Below are 18,200 nucleotides of genomic sequence, written 5' to 3' on the forward strand. Positions count from 1 at the left end.
AGAAAAAAAAATACATGTAACCCGAAAACACGACAGCCACAATGCGAGAAGCCTTCCGGGAACCTAGGTAAATCACTGTAGTAGTCTAACTACTACAGAAAATACAATTTAAAAAAAATACTTAACGGAACAATTTCAAAACAAAAAGAACATTACAAACAAATCTGGGGAACAACAAAAACACAGATTCTAATGCGAGAGCTTTTTCAAGTCTTCGGTACCCCATCGTGCTCCCTTAGTCCCAGTAGACCTCATTTATCTGTATACAGCAGGGGGTCCACAGCTGATGGGAAATTAAGTAGGAAGCTGAGTCAGCATGCGTGGGCTGCAAAGGAAAAAGTATAGGTTTATTCCATGCTGAAAAGAGAAGGAAATACGACGTGGACCCTTCTTCGGGTGTGACATGGAATAAACCCTTTACCTGTTACATTTATGTTAATTTAGACCGGAACTCCAGCAAATACCTAAAAGACTACAATCCCACTACATAAGGTGTTAAGGACAACCTATACGTAGCAGCATCTAAACTGGTTGCTTTCAAAAGCTAAAGACCTGCGCAGGCTGACGTTGCACAAACACAGGGTGAAACACGGTTTTGGCATGTTTTCCGTCTCTGCCTGGGGGGGAAGGGACAGTAAAATAGCAAGGAAAATACAAGGGAAGAAAATGAAAAAACAGTGCTCACTGCAAAACAAAATTAAAAAGAACATTAAAAACATATCTGGGGAACAACAAAAACACATAATCTAACTGCGAGAGCTTTTTCAAGTTTTCGGTACTCCATCGTGCTCTTCTCGTCTAAGAAGATATCTCTCATCTACCTGTGTACAGGCCAGCTGAGGGTCCACAGCTGATGGTAATTTAAGTAAGTAGCTGTGTCAGCATGCATGGGCTGCAAAGGAACGAGTAAAGGTTTATCCCATGCTAAACAACGTTTCGGGCAGTGGAGCCTTCTTTGGGTTTGGTACAGAGTAAACCTTTACTTGTTTCATTCATGTTAATTTAGACCTGATCTCCAGCAAATACCTAAGAGCACCTAAACTCAAGAGTTGCTTTCAGTAGCTAAAGACACAGGCTACACTGCTCCAGGTAAAGCTCAAACCTCAGCATAACTCCGCTGGGCGCTGCCGTATAAGCACCACGCACTGACTGATTGCGCCACTGCAGTTGCATGATTTATTTTCCATGCACAGACTGACGTTGCACAAACACAGGGTGAAACAGGGTTTCGGCATGTTTTCCATCTCTGCGTGGGGGGAAAGGGACAGTAAGATAGCAAGGAAAATACAAGGGAAGAAAAAGAAAAAAATACTGCTCACTGCAAAGTAGGGAGAAGATCCTGGGTTTCGGCATTTTGTTTTATCGCGCCCTTTGTTCCTCTCTCCAGCACCCCCTGCCTAAAGTGACGCGTCCCTTTCTCAGCCTGAAACCCAAGTGAGACACCAGCAGCAGTCCCTGCAGGTTTCCGTAGTGTAGCGGCTATCACGTTCGCCTAACACGCGAAAGGTCCCTGGTTCGAGACCGGGTGGAAACAGCCTCGTTTTGCATGCTCCTATACTTCACAGAGGTCTTGAGTGACCGGTCATTTGTTCCCAATGTATTTCCGGTGCCTTCGTGCACTCTTGTACCAAACGCACGTTCCTTCTGTACGCGGAGCCGATCATTTGCAATTGGGCTGTGCCGACAGACCAGGACGAGCTCTGTCGGCTCAAAAGCAGCGCATCACCTGCAAAAACAACAGAAAGATTAGCATCCAGCGGGGGCCTCTTAGTGAGCTCAAGATCTCATCAAGAATCGGCTCCAGCAACAGGGCTGGGCGCATTGTTCCATTCTCCGCCCACTCTCGGTGTAAACAAGTCCCTCCTGGTCTCTGCTTGAAATGCACTTTCCTGCGTTTGCTTTGGTGTAACTGGCTTCCCCTGCATGGGCGAATGTGCAGAAGATCCTTAGTAAGTCATTGAAGAAAACCGAGAAGAGGTCGGAGTGGCCTCTGTCATTCATCAACGATCCAGTCAGGCAGTACTCCTCTGTAAAGCACCGTTCGTTCACATCGAGTGGCTTTTTTTTGCCTTAATTCGTGCGAGTAGTAAAAGCAGACGCCCCTATTCTGCCGTGGCCCGGATTCGAACCAGGGTTGTTGCGGCCACAACGCAAAGTACTGACCACTATACGATCACGGCGAGTTACCGATACACACGTGGCAGGGCGGAAAAGGCTGTGCTCTCTTCGTGTGACATAATTCGGAAAAGTCCTGACGTTGCATTTCAACTGAGCCCCAGTATACATCGACCCTTCGACACTCTGAGTGACAACTCTCTTGCGTGTTTTCTCATATTTATGTAGTTTGCTTGCATGATGCCGGGAACAGTGCGGTTGTTCGCACCCATATGGTCTAACGGTTAGGATTCCTGGTTTCCACCCAGACGGCCTGGGTTTGACTCCCGGTATGAGAATGTGTCGGCTTTGCCTCCTGCTTTCCAAAAGATCAGCACCGTGTATGAAGGAACTGCATTAAAACTACTTGAACGTGCAAAACGTGAGCAGGGTAAAGTTAGCTTGAAGTTAGAAAACGATTTTGGCACGCCTGTAGGGCTTTCGCAAAATCTCTTAGAATTACAAAAACACATGCTTTGTGTATAAAATACATTGTGAATGCTTTCTCAGCCTTCACTTCTTTCGTTTTTATGACGTTTTTTTGACCACACTCAAATATTCTTTTGTCCATATCTTCGCAATGGAAGCACAGAACGCCTTAAAACCAAATGCATTTTAAAGACCACGACTTGTGGATATTTCCACAGCCTCTTGTAGTGGTTTGATGGGTTTACTGAGACAATTATTAATTGTAGCAGTAATCACGAGGTTGCTCATTGGGGCTTTTAGAAAATCAATCGTCAGAACAACTAACAACGCACACACACGGGTTCAATACATTTATTAATATAAACTGTGCACCAAACATATACTAGTCTGCCTGGATACGAGCGGCAGACCTTACTGTGAGGGTTATCAATATACAAGGTATATAATCTCGAAGAGATGCAAACACAAAGAGATACACAACAGAGAATATATGTCAATATATATCGTTCGGTTACCAAATCGCTAATCAGTGTTATTACCCACTGTTACTCTACTCGGAATTAAATACATTACTCATGAATTAAATTGATAACAACCTGTGTTGAGGTACAATTGAATTCTCGAGACGCAATGTAGAACATGGGGTTTACTTATCCACTGTGTATGGATTTGGAATTTCCCGGCACGAACACCAACAGCTGACAGGCTCTGTTGCAGCCTCTGTTCCAGCGGTTGTCCAATGGGCATTGTGTCGGCGTCCCCTGGCTACCGGCCAACCAGTCGAGGTGCAGCTCGGTGTAGGATGGGCGGAGGAATCTGACTGCGGCGCACAGGGCAGTTGTTGTTCCGAGGGGATCTACCAGCAGTCCGGCTGGCTAGTATAAAGTCTCTATGCACAGAGTGTGACCGCGAGTCCTCACAAGTCACTCTTTTGCCTGGGAAGAAGCTGGTTCGTTCCCGGTCCAGCGCTGCTTCTGAATAAGCTATTCAGGTTGTCGACGAGGGTCCAACTGTAGGCTGCCGTTGATCAAGCGGAGCATTCACGTTGGTAGAATTCTGAGTACGTACGGGATCCTCGGCCTCGCGCTTAGAACAAAGTCCAAGTCCTTTTGCAGACAACAGCAGTTGTCACGTGTCCCGATCTGAGCTTGCGCTCCCTTTTTGATCAAGACCCAGATGTGTGCTGATTGGTTGAGAGTTTGGCGGGCATTGGAGACCCACGTGGTATTACCACGCCCTGCCAGTACCTGATTGGTTGGTCAAGGTGAGATATAAGTCACTTACTCTTGACACTTAGGAATGCAGTCCAGATGTCCATTCGGCACTCCCTAGACTGATAGGCGCCAATGGATGACCATTGATCATGATAGCCAGGCTTAGCTAAGCGCATCCCCGTCTGGGAGCTTGTTCCTTATCAAAAGAAAACATCTTAAATCAGCCTGCATAAATACTTTCTCTGTGGCAGCACCACAGAGATGGAGGGTGAGATGGGGCCTCCTTTAGGACAGCATACCAACGCTTAATTCTGTCTTATTAACAAGCATTGCCGCTACACTCTACACCAAACTATCAGTGAGCTAATTATCTTTTTTTAAACCTCCGGTTTTTCATCGATGCGTAATTACACAAGAACTGGAACCCGGGGACCACTGTGTGCACACATTCACAACGTGAGAAATACTGTTCAATACGGTCAATATGACCATAGGAAGCAGAACAGCGCAGTCTCCAATTACCCAGACTGTAAGCACAGGAATAAAGCTTTGTTTGATTTCTGAAACCCTTCCTTTATATCCTGTTTTCATTCAGGTAAGTGTCAACTATATTGACAATACTACTGACAGCAGGAAGATTAAAATATTCTTTACTCAGCGGCTTATTAAAAACAGCTCCCATGATGTTCATACCGACTTTTTACACAGAACACTGACACAGCTTTGTGTTCTGAATCTCTTTTTCTCGTGCTTTTATTTAATGTGGCACAATGCACTGGGAGAGGGGTATTCTGTTCACAAACCAATAGCATTTAAATCACAGCACCCACAATGTTGCATGTAAGTGTTTTGCACACTAAGCAGGTCCTCTGACTTTTCCCAGCTTTGTTTTGGGTTGTGGCCCCTTTATTTTTTTATGATTTTCCGAAGATAACACTAAAGGTAATACACTGGGATAGGTGGGTCTTTTTCATGGCTCAATAGCAATTCAAATACAACAGCCACACTTCTGAAACCAAGTGTTTTACACACCAGACAGGCCCCCGAACCTCATAAAACCTTGCTGTGGCTGTGGCCCCTTTCTTTATTTTTTATGATTTTCTGAAGATAACACTACAGGTAATACACTGGGACAGGTGGGTCTTCTTCATGGCTTCATGATTTTTTTACTGTAATCAAGTGTTGTGCACACAAGGCAGGCCTCCTGACCTTTCACAGTCATGCTTTGTTTTGTGAAACTTTAATTCTCTTTTTAGGATTTTTTGAACATGGCAACTTCCACCGAGATGAATGAGGTGCTCTTCAATAGCTTTTTCATCTATACACACAAGCGTATATAACCAAGGCGCTCAGAACCAACAGAATCAACCTGAAGTCATACAAAATCAAGAATGCCCTTGAGACACCTGCACCCCCCTCCTGGACCACTCTGGTATCAACACCCCCAAACCAATCCATACCAGCTAACAAGACTCAGAATCGGTGCAACCCTCCAACCTGGACCAAGAGCAGGATGGGACAAGAACCTGCACCACACTACGCACCCCTCAGACCTGTGGTCAAGGGCTGGTGGAGTAGGGAATATGATCAACGAATTTCTGAGGTTTTCTAAACTCTAAAAAAAAATGAGTTGGAATGACAATATGTGGTCAACACTGTCAAACAGAGTCCTTGGAGAGGATTGCCCCAGCAACAAGAAATGGTTATCAGTGATTTGGCATGAAGATAGAAAAAAAGTAAGAACCCAAGTGCTTAGGGTGCAGAAAGAGGAGAGTATTGGTAGGGATTCCAAACCAGATGACAGTACACAATCTATAGTCAGTATTTCAAGTCAAAGTGAGGGACATAGTTTGGAAGGCAACACAGAGCTCAGAAGTTCATCAGAAGATACAAAAGATGCATGGGCAGGACACGGCAGCACAGACAGTGGTGACATGTTAGAGGGAGAAAAAAAATCTGTGTAGAATCAGAAATAAAGCCTGAAGAGCACAGTGAATATTCCCAGGGGGCAAGCTCGTCTGGGACGTCACCTCAGGATAAAAGGGGATTAAGAAAGATTATGTCTCTGCCTAAAACTTTCAAAGTATGTCTAAAGGCTGAACAATGGAGAAAAATAGCACCTCTAAAAGGTACATCTAAACGAAGACGACCATGGACCCAGATGTTATATAGCGAGTTCAGGAAGATAAATCGTTGCTGCCCAATAGCCTTCAAATACCAATACATCAGGAAAGAGAACAGCAGAAAAAAAAACTTTCTGATGATAAAAGCAGTCTGTACCTTCAGGTCCTGCAATGTAAAATACATAATGACAACAAGACACAAACCAATGGGCAATGATGACATCACAATTGATGTTGTGAAAGTAGGGCAAATACAGCACAGTAAAAGGGAAACAATTTCAACAAGCACGTCAGCCTTATCGTCGAAAGATTGCCAGTGCCCTCACAAAAAGAATCAGCAATGTATACTACAGGAACCTGAGCAGAACTCCGCTTGCTGAAATTGCAGCAGGCAATTTATCTAAACCACTAACACAGAATGTCCTGAAAGTCATTTCATCAGAGTTCAGGAACAGTAAACGCATTCACTATGATCCAGTGATTGAATTACATATGGCACAAAAATATATGAAAGCATGCGACTTCAACACTGTCCATTTTTCAGGATATATACAGATTTTGCAGTTAGACACATTTGCTGCCTATCTTTACACAGAACAGAGTATGTGAATTCTTATTGCCCATCTAAAGATGAAGGAGAAAGTCAGCCTTTACCTGGATGCGACAGGAGGGGTAGTCAGAAAAATTCCATCGGAGAACAAAATAATTTTGTAATACAGTCTTACGTTACCTGGAGGTGGAAAAGAAAGCCTCCATTACCAGTGTCTGAAATGTTGACAACTGACCACACCATTGTCAGTATAGAACGTTGGCTACGTAAATTCATGTTTGACATCTCATCATGTACTACCAAGAGAGTGCAGCATGTAGAAACTGACTACAGCTGGGCCCTGATTCATAGTGGTTTTTTTGCCTTCAATGGGGACACCAGTATACCATGCATACTTAAATCGTGCAATGAAAGTCTGCCAAGGCAAACTTAAGTACACAGAACTTCAGATGTTCACTGTTCTGCACCCTTGCTCTGCCCAGGTCATAAAGGCTGTCTCTCAAGCAATTAGTAAAAAAACAACAGACAAAGCACTGCGAGACTTTGCAACATTTTCCTTTGCCATCCTGCAAAACAGCACAACTTTGAGTGTCTCCAGAAATGTTTTCAAACACATGTGTATTGTACTCTCAAGCAGGAGGTTCACAACTGAAGTCCAATCTAGTGTCTGCCTCCTTAACGCTTACATTTCTCAAACAACTACACCAGACCAGATGGAAAAGGAAGCAGAAGTCAAAGACACAGATGAGGTACTATACCCAAAAATGAGAGGCAGCCTGGGCTGCTCTCCTTTCGCTGTGGAGTTCAAAGGTATTTATGAAGACAGCATATCAGTTCAAGGACATGATGACTATGGGACACAACACAATGTGAACCCCTATTTCTGTGAAGACATAATTAGATTTCTGTTGCAAAGATACATGGCATTATTTCCACTGTGGAGTGGAATTTTGTTGGGTTACCTGACAAGATATGCTTCAGACAGCAAAAAAGACATATCAATGTCAGAGGTAGCACAAACAAGACCCACTAACTGTCATGTTGAGACCTGGTTTGGCATTGTCAAGCAATCAATACTTCAGCACAGGAGGAAACTGAGGCCAGTAGAGATTATTACGATAATGAGAAAATCCCTCTAGGGTGGTACAGAGAACATATAATCCAAAATGATCTCCCCAAAAAGGTTTTGATGGCACCATTGATTACCACTAAGACACGTCATGAACATGCACAGGAACAATGGGCAAAGAGAGCACCAGGTGTAGGCAAAGAAACAAAAAATAAATTCTACAGCGCAACACAGAAAATTCCAATCCCCCAAAAAATGAGAAAACAGGAAAAAAAAAGTTAGCAATAGAAATATTGAAACAAGTGAAAAGTCGCCAGATGACAGCAATGGCCTGCAAGTACAGCAGGGGAAAGCAGGAACCACAGAATGTAAAGAATGGCAGCACAAAGAAGAAGGGAAAGTGTCACCCAAGCAAGCTGCCATGGGCATGACTGAAGTGATCACACCACACTGTGATGCACGCCCCATCTCAAAACTTATAAAAGAGAAAACAGATTTCAGAAAGAAGGTAGGATTTGAATTTCAAATATTTCTCTGTGTGGACATTCACTTCTTTTTCAGAGCTTATGAATGTCATCTTCTACTACTGTAGGTGTTCTTTGTCATTTCTCTCTAACTTGTTATACTTGTTGACAGTGGTGTATAATCTCAATTTTCGTTATGTTAGCTCCTGTGATCTCTTGTGTATGCTTTTGGCTTGGTTCACGCCCTTTGGAACATCAATCCGAGTGAATTAGTGGTTGCAGTTTTGCCATCCATGCACAGTGCAGACACATATATTCTCAGACACTCGGAGTTTGTGTCTCTGAAACCAGATGAGTGGCTCATAGGCGAGGTAAGATGAAAGTGTTTGATTGCATGCATTTGTTAAGGTTTCTGAGCTTTTGTGTAATCAAATGTGTGTGAGTGCGTGAAATCACACCTTCTTCAATTGTGTTTGCTTTTTCCATAAGACCATTGAGTGTTACTTTCAAGTAGTGAAAGAATCCATGGACTTGGGGAAGAAGGTTTTCCTAATGAACAACAACACAACTGGTGTAATCATGAGTGGGAATAGAGAGCTCATGGCTAGACAACGTTTGTCCAAGGTAAGGACATCAAACACAAATGTCGATGGATTACATTAGTGAGGGGCAAACATGGTTTTTCACTAACTGATGATTGTTTTATCAATAGAGAAACAAGGAGAGCTACAAGCTCTAAAGAAACTACTTTTATAGTCAGAAATCAAAATTCAAAGGTAGCACATCACCCATGTGAGGCAGCCTGTTGTGCTAATCTTGTCATTCTTTTCATTACAGGTCAACTTTGAAAATTATGAAGCCATAATTAGCTTTTTTAACACTGGTGTCCATTGGAAATTGTTGGTAAGTGTGGTGCAGGTAATCCAAAACAGCGTAGTTTTATAATTAGACTTGGAACCATTACACAGTTCAAGTGATTATCCCTGTTGCATCTAAAAAAAGTACAAAGTCACAATGTATGTTCCTCTCTTGTTAAAAAAGGCGGACATGGATAGTGAGTATCCAAGGCAATGGTGACAGTGTACTTTTCCTAAAATATTATTGTGAATACTGCTGTGTAATGAACAGACAACCAAAGGAAAAACATTTTCAGAGAGCAATCTATATATAAAATAAAGTTTATTTAGAGATGAATGATCAGTGTCGCAGTTTAAATAATTTTTGTAGGAGGGCTTGGACAGATTCCAAGTGCATTTTTGCAATTTACGTTGCATTGTCCAATGTTCTGTTGTAATACAGGCTAGAATACAGTTACAGTAGTCTAAACTTTATCAGCCTATTTAAAATAATTTTTTTGAATTCCCGGCGGGACACACTCCATAGGAATCAGTGCTTTTATACAGTATATCGCCTTTAAACACATATATTTAAACACGCGTTTAAGATTTAAATCAAAACGCGATTCAAATCAATATAAATGTATATTTTGTAACGCATAGGTGACTATTCATTGTTATTAAAAAGACTTAAATTCGATCATGTCGTGATATTTAGAAATATAAATTTGTTTGGTGCGAGTGAGGTTTTATTTAATCTCTGACCAAGGGAAACGTTTCATTTTTTCAAAGAAATGTTTGTTAAAAAGTCATAGTTCCATGGGATTCAATCACAGACCATGTGACATGGGAGTCAGGAAACTAACACACAGCGCCACCGGATTTAATAACGCAATAAAAACGCTATAAAATAATGTGACTAGGCACAGAAAAAGTTTACAGCACAGTACAATAATAAATGCTGACCATGACTTTAGAAGCATAAATTACCTTACACTCAATTTAAACACAAGCTGTCTTTCTGTATGAACCTCTAAGCTGGTTCATACAGAAAATGTAGAAATGCATTAGCCTGATTATGATTAAAAAACACATATAATTAAACACGCGTTTGCGATTTAAATCAGAACACGATTTAAATCAATATAAATGTTTATATTGTAACGCATACTGTCCAGCCTCCATTTCTCTATAAAAATTTACTGTTGCACACACACACACAATAGAAGCAGGAACTGCTGTCAGAAGGAAAGATATGTTCAAAATATCGCAAATATCGATCATGTTGCGATATTTTGAAATATAAAAGTCAATTGATTGTCCATAATATCGCTATTCTATTTTTTCGAAGAAATGTTTGTTAAAAGAAAAATCCAGCACCAGCTGGATTCAAACACACAACCTACCAGTTGGTAGTCACACACCTAGACCAGTAGGCTACAAGACAGCTCGCATGAACAGACAGGCGAAACAGCCCTACACAGCCCTGTCGCAGTACACGAATATAATCATACCGTTATTAAATTCTTTAGATACGCGATTCCATATTACATTCCCTTTTAATCAAATTCTAAAAGTATGCTTGTTGACTCCGGTATCACGTTAGTTAAAGACTTCGAAGCTTAAAATGTTTAGGGAGAAATGGAATACTGGTGTGTATTTTTTTCTTTAAAGTACCAAGACCAGCTATATACTGTATGTTTATGTTCCAAAATTAATATCGTTTATGGCCTTCACACGCGTTACAGTATGCTCCTATTCTTTTTATGCTCAGCTACTAAGATTTCCCTTCAGTGGTAAAATTCAATATTTACAACGGGCACAGTAAAGAAGTTTACAGTAAGTCTTTCTACGACAGACCAAAGGACCACGAGTGCCCCTGTCGGTCAACCAATCATGTACCGCGTCATATTGCGTCATGATACGCGATACCGCAGCCAATTACCTGTGGTACGTGTCTGTACCGCGCACTTTTAATGGCTGCATCTGTAAAGGGGTCACAAATCAAGATCTAGGTATTTGCAGAATTTGCCAGATCTCTCTTAATCAAACTCCTTTTTTCTTACTTTGTGTTTTTATAGCAAGACATTATATTGTTTTTGTGCTAAATGGCAAGCTCTTTAAGGTGTTCGTGGTCGTGCCTCTCTTTCTATATTATTGGAAAGAAACCTAGTAATTGATTTGATGCATCCATATCTAATCATCAATCTGACACACAGTAATTCTATCTTCGAGATGCCTATGTCATGTAATAAATTGCACAGATTATCAATAATCTTTTATGTGTGCCTTCTTTGGTGTGTTTTTTGAGAAGTTATCTCTAATTTATAGAACCATTAATGCCAGAAAATAACCATGCAATCCAAACTTCCTAACAATAACAAAGAATTATAACGTTCATTGAAATATGTCATCCTATGTTTCTGTTGAATCTAACACTACACGTCCTGCTTAAAAAACCCTTTCGTAGTGATAGTTTGCATGCAGAGCATACTCACCAAACTGGGGTTGGCAAAATGTACATATCCACGTAACTTCATTCTTTGCGCTTTCATACTCTTCTTTTGAGATGTACAGTTCATGGAACCAGTCTTCACAACTGTCACACTGAATCTATACAGACAGTAAACCTTATATTATTTCACTGGCATGTTTTGTTAGTATGTGTGTACATTACACATACAGATAGAGATGATGTTCACTTACCCAGTTTGGCTGCCGCACCGGCGTTTCTCCACACATCAGACACATGTCCTGGAGCTATAATAAACATGCCAAATAGATTGATTTTTCCAATGTTGTAATCTACAGATCATTGTTGCATAATTGAAGACAGTTTGATAGAAACCTTTTCGTATGCGCTTTCCTGATTTGGTGTTCTAGTGCTTCTTGAACTACACTACACATTGTCACGTCTCAGAATACACCTGTCAACATCTGTTACCCTTTTTTGGGTCAGTGTGTGTTGCTATTACTTTAAGGGGGCACATGATAACACAGCTGTGTTCAACCAGCTTGTTTCACTATGGGCAATCAAGACCCACACTTTTTTCAGACAATTGGTGTGTCAACCACAACGAAGGCCAAAGTGTCATTGAATTTTAACTGTGCGAAGTGTGATTTAATTAACTTTTCATCACTGTGTTAGTACAAAAAGAATACCCAAATGAGTTCTACATATAAATAAATTGATAATCTTTTTTCATTCAGACTTGTTATACAGACAGAACATGCTTCAGAAAAACATACACCAATAAACGTAGGCAATGAGGATCAATTGGTTTAATACCTGAGGCTTCAAGATTTCTGATTGACAGGTCTTCCCGCAACTTTCTTATTTCTTTGGCGCTGCTGTTCATCTCGATGTATGTTGGAATATCCTGGAAATTGTTCATGATGTCTGCGCCCATGTAACAGACAAAAGTTTGTCACAATTATATCCCTAAAAATCTCTCATACAATAGTTTTGGGACAGTCCTAAATTTCAGCGTGGAAAGGTTATGCTGACCTGCATCACAAAGACCCTGCAGCTTGAGGCATCTGCTTGCCTGGTGTGACCAATCACGCTTGGTTGCCAGTTGATATTCAACCAGTCTTCTTTTCCTAGGACGTTCCTTCGCATCTTGAAAAAGTCCCTGTGAATCAAAACAATAGGTTATTGATAAATGAGGAAATATTTGTCATGCTGAATTTGAACGTGAAACGTATGTGTGCCCATGCAGAGTTTCACCACGAAACCAATGCTTGATTTCTTACCTGAACCTTTTTGCCGCTGCAGTGGAGTCTGTCTCTGTCTTGTCACTCCCCATAGGGTCGACCACAAAGACTTTCTGGGATGGAGCATACAGATACTGCAAGAAACAAAGGGCCCATCATCAGACATGAAGTTGCATTTAATGTGGGGCCAGACACACAGGCAGTTTCAGGAGCTTTATGTTGTGAAAGTTTTTAATATTTTAATATTTTGTTTATATATAATATTTATACATTATTTAACATTTAATATTTTGCAAACCTCTGCAAAGACAGTCGGGAAATTACCTAACAGTACTTTTTTCCTACAGGACACTTTGACCTTACGGCAGACAGGCACTGTGTAAGAGCCGGCACACCAGAGCAGCGCACCGAGAGAGCGTCTGCATTTATAACTTCGTTTTTAAAATTAGTCAAGCAATATGAAGCATCTCCTTTTACTTTTAAGTCCCTTAAATACATTGAGCACAGCTTTCTCACCACTTAAGATTGCTTTTGATACCATCCTTACACAAAGCAGAAGGGAGATCTTAGTGCCTGAGCATAAAAAGAATAGGAGCATACTGCAACGCGTGTGAAGTCCATAAACGATATTCATTTTGGAACTTAAACATACAGTATATGGCTGGTCTCGGTACTTTAAAGAAAACATACACACCAGTATTCCATTTCTCCCTAAACATTTTAAGCATCGAAGTCTTTAACTAACGCCATACCGGAGTCAATAAGCATACTTTTAGAATTTGATTAAAAGGGAATATAATATGGAATCGCGTATCTCAAGAAATTAATAACGATATAATTATATTCATGTTGCAAAAGAACTGCAACGGACATAAAAACTCCCTTGCTTTTAACAGAGCGTTCCATAATTTCTAACTACGAAAATGCCAGGTGAAAGGATTTGTAAACATATTTTGTTAAAGCAAGTCAGTTTTTTCCGCAACACATAAAATACATTTTTCCAAGAAAGTTTAGCCTTTGTCACTAATGAAACCACTAAATAAAGACATAAATATAGAAATCTTAAGATTTGTTTTATTTAATGTTGGTAGCAGGATGAACTGTCAGGTTGAGCTGAGTGTATATTTTGTCGCAGAGTTGCTGCAAGATGTTAACAGTGAAAAAGGTATTTAGAAGTTATTTCATGAGTTATTTCAAGATGAAAATTTTCAGAATAATTGCAAATCTAGCAGGATAGAGAAAGCACAGAAAACTGGCAGTTAGATTGATCAGATTAGTATGAAAAGTCATTTAGCAAAGGGAATGAGAAGAGTGACAAACTAGTATACTTTAGATCTTTTTTTCTGAACCGGGGAAAATCTGATCATGTTTCCCTATAACAATAATAAAAAACTTTATTTGATATATCACCATTAAAGGTGGCATCTCAAAGCAATACCGTAGATGTAAAAACAGATAAAAGGACCACAGATTACAAAATAAATGCATATAAGAAAGACAAGCAGTTAGAGGTGCTACCAAAATTAGAAAATGAAGCAGATACAGACACTAAGTCTTCTGAAAAGAAAGGTTCTGAGGTTAGATTTAAACTGGCCCTGGTGTGTGTGTGTTTGTGTCTGTCTGTCCTGTGATGGACTGGCGCTATGTCCAGGGTGTATTCTGCCTTGTGTCCGTCGCTTACTGGGATAGGCTCCAAAATACTGGATAAAGAGATTAGAAATGGATGGAAGTAAAGGCACTGTGTGGATGGAACTATACACAGTGTTAGAAACCCACTATGAAATGGCAACATCTCACTGAGAATAAAACATTTTATGGTGCTGACTTAAGGAAACAGCCTTTCCACCTCTCTTGCACATCAGTATCCATACCTAGTTATTTAAACAAATTGCCTCTAATTATAAACATCTTAATATGCTGGCTCTGTGGATCCGCATCAGCTATGTTTGCCCATTCCTTCAATTCATGTGCATCCAACACACAGTTCAACGCTAGCAACTACACAAAATCTAAAATATGAGCTCTACTTGCCACTTACAATACCAACAGTACCAGCTAACTTTAGTAGTGACATTTTCATGGAAATTTAAATTCTAATAAGAGATTTGTAATGAGGAAAGTCATACCAATTACTCATACCAGGATTTGCAATTACAATACAAATACTTTCTTTCTGTATGTGTTTATTTTGCAGTTTGAGTCTATGGCATTCCTTTGGGGGTCTATACTCCAAGGCATGACTTTTTTATGGGAACATGACATTTTTTTAAAGTCTTTTAATGCAAGCTTCATATAAACCCTTAGCAGTGGTTACTGTCTGGAGCAGGTACTTGAATGGCACAGATTCATTGAAATGATTCAATTTCTTTTGAAAATATTTGGGATAATACATATTCCAGAAATCACAGCCGTTGAATTATCCAGAAATTAATTTCTCTCAGGGTGTATTTAACCCCTCATGGATGGCATTGTATGAAATGAGTTTGTAGTTCCCCATTTGCCTCTATTATGAGATGCTGTGGACACTATTTTATACATTTTAGGAGTGTCCATAGGAAGGTTCTAGAAAGAGTGAACTTCTGTTTTGCCATTATTTTTAATAGGGACGTTACATGTTTACACTTGGTGCTCCTACTAGAGGAGAGGATATGATTAATCTAGGCTTATCACAGAAACTGAAACACATCTGGTTGGTGAGTCTACTGTGGGTAAAATGTTACTGGTACCGCATGTTGTAAAGCTCAGTATTTTCTCTTTTGGCCTGACTTTTTTTAATGTCTGAGTGTTAGAATCCATGTTGTTGCTGGTAAGGGAAGGGTAGGTGCTGTGATTGACACAGTCAAAGCCTTGTACAGAGATACCATTGTAGCTGTTTGACAGTATTTTAGATGCCCTTAGTTAAAAGCATGGGAGGAAGTACTGCCAAGTACTGGGAGGAGGGGAGCAAGGATTTTTTCTTTGAGTTTGTGAGGTTATTTTTTGTTATATTGTGTTTCAGAAAGCAAGAAAATAAAATTTACTGTATGATAAAAAGAGAAAGAGCTGGAGTAGATCCTCAGATCAGTTTGCTACCAGCAATCAAACAAAAAAAAATGGAAAGAATTGTCTCCTCCTGATTGGAACCTTTCTTACTGTCTTATAATTTATCAGGCTACCTTTTAATTTCCACTGAGAGAAGGAAGTCACTTGTCATGCAGTTATTTTATTCTTCATTGCACAATATGCTCTAAGTTAGCAAATGAAACATGAACACTTATTGAAATAAATCAAGAATACGATTAACATGAATGTATAAACATCCAAACTATACTTTATCACATTTAATTATTGGGTTAGCTTTTTATTGAGCCAAAATGTTATAAATGTGTGAACGTCTGTAAAATGGAAATATTTATATTTTTCTCTTTTCTGTTACCTGCCTGACAGCATTTTGTATCCCATTCTGTATATTACTGGAAAATATTAGACCCAACCTAAAGAATTCATGGGGGTAGTGGGACACAGTACTGCAAAGAGTCTCCTAAAGGGACAGAGCTATGTGTTTGAGTCTGGAGAATATAGTAAACTCTAAACATTAAGGGAATGCATAGAATCTGAAAATATAAATTGCATAGTACACAAGACTTAACTGGTTTTATTCTAGGAAAGCAGACAAGACTGAGTCATGGGACTCAGAGGATCCAAGGCTAGACTGAGTATAATAGGCTTCAGGCTTCTATTGTGACATCTACTGTAAATTACAGAAATGTTAAAAGTAAACAAAATAAAGTAACTAAAATGTGGCCTGAAATCACCCCTTTAGACACCCCTTTTACTTCACTGGTGTCAGATATGAAAGGCAATAGTCTCCCGTTCTGTCTGCTGTGTGTTTCAGCAGAGGGTCTCCCTGCAGCTGAAAGGGGCAGAGTAACTTGCATGCCCTCTAGTACAGTTTACACATGCACGACTTTAAAAGCTAGCAAGACAGGTTTCGATTCACATTAGCTGGCGAGCCTTGTTAAAAAAACTAATGATAATGTAACATGCCACTGTTTGTTCATGAACAAAGTTATACTGAGATTTCCTTAGATACGCGATTAAAAAATAAATAAATAAAAATTTGAATCTCCTGCGGAACACATTCCATAAGAATCAACGGTTTTACAGTATATATCGCCTTTAAAGGTGGCTTCTCAAAACGCTTTACGGGATAAAAACAACCAGAACAGCAGCAACAACAATATTGTATTTCATTGCACTTTGAAAACCAAGTAATAACTTAACTATACAGTACGTGCAAACGTTTCGTATGTTGCTGTCGTGAATGCCTGCGTACCCATAAGTATCTTATTTGCCTTGAGTCCTGTCTACAGTATCTGTCCCGCTACCCCCTCTCTCCCTCAATTCAATTCAATTCAAGGTGTTTTTTTTGCATGACGGATGGGTACAATTCTTGTTGGGAATGTATACTTTGATATTTACACCCGGCGCGGCACCGAGGGAGCGTCTGCATTTATAACTTTTTTTAAAATTTTTAAAATTAGTCAAGCAATATGAAGCATCTCCTTTTACTTTTAAGTCCCTTAAATACATTGAGCACAGCTTTCTCACCATCCTTACACAAAGCAGAAACTTTCCGATGACTCACAGTACAAGTGGAAAGATTACAGATTTTAATCGTCTTTAAATTTGTCTTTAATTTTGCCTGTGGAGTGTATCTTATTAAGCTCTAAATTGCATTTTGAGCGCGGTTTTTGACTTTTTTTAAATTGCATTTTGGGCGCGGACAGCACATACAAGGGTTAATGAACTGCGCCAAGAAATTTAAAATAGTATTCTTTAGGTGTGAGGGTAGGAGTGGACCGCAGCAGGCATAATCAGCAAACCAGGAAAACAAAGAACAGGACAGGTGAGATGTGTATCCAGAAAGCGAGTGATCAGAAAAAGGAAATGGAAAACGCAGAAAAAGGAAACGCTTTACAGGATAAAAACAATAACAACAGTAGTGGCTGGGCAAACAATTTTTTTATCGAAATACAAATTGAGATACTGTATAATGATGTGCATGAACAAAGGTATACTGCAATTTTCCTTAGATACGCGATTAATGCTTCGTAGGAGGAGGCGGTCTTTTCCTCTAGTCTAACAGTCTGTCCACAAACAAAACATTCCTGTTAGACAAGAGGAATTGAAAAAAAAAACAATTTTGTCAATGAAAACCGGTGTGTGTGTCTCTCTCTGCTGGATGTCCCTCTCACAAACTGCTGAATGAATAAAATAATTTTATTGAAAACGCGTTTGCGATTGTCTGGTATTTAATTTGGTCCCTTTTAACTGTTTTTCGATCTACTGTATTGCTTTGAGATGCCACTTTTAAAGGCGATATGTAAAATAAAGTTTTTTATTATTGTTATAGAGAAACATGATCAGATTTTCCCTGGTTCAGAAAAAAGATCTAAAGTGCTACACATAACTTTCTTAATTCGATGTATTTAAAGCAGTGAACTACTGTAGGTGTCACATAACATTCATAAATACAATCACGTATTTGACAAATAAAAACGATTATAATCTAATCCTTCCACGTTTGATCCCAAAATCCCAAGAAATATAAATCTTGACGGGTAGAAAGCTATGCTGAAAGTTTATTAAGATACTTAGAAGA

The 18,200-nt window shown here is 39.7% G+C and overlaps 1 non-coding gene across 1 annotated transcript; it reads left to right on the forward strand.

Moving 5' to 3' along the window:
• Positions 1-1,461: 1,461 nt before the first annotated feature.
• On the forward strand, positions 1,462-1,534 carry trnav-aac (transfer RNA valine (anticodon AAC)). The gene has a single exon. It is a non-coding gene; the product is annotated as a tRNA-Val (tRNA).
• Positions 1,535-18,200: the final 16,666 nt, after the last annotated feature.

Source organism: Lepisosteus oculatus, chromosome 14 (genome assembly GCF_040954835.1).
Source record: "Lepisosteus oculatus isolate fLepOcu1 chromosome 14, fLepOcu1.hap2, whole genome shotgun sequence".
Lineage (NCBI taxonomy): Eukaryota > Metazoa > Chordata > Actinopteri > Semionotiformes > Lepisosteidae > Lepisosteus > Lepisosteus oculatus.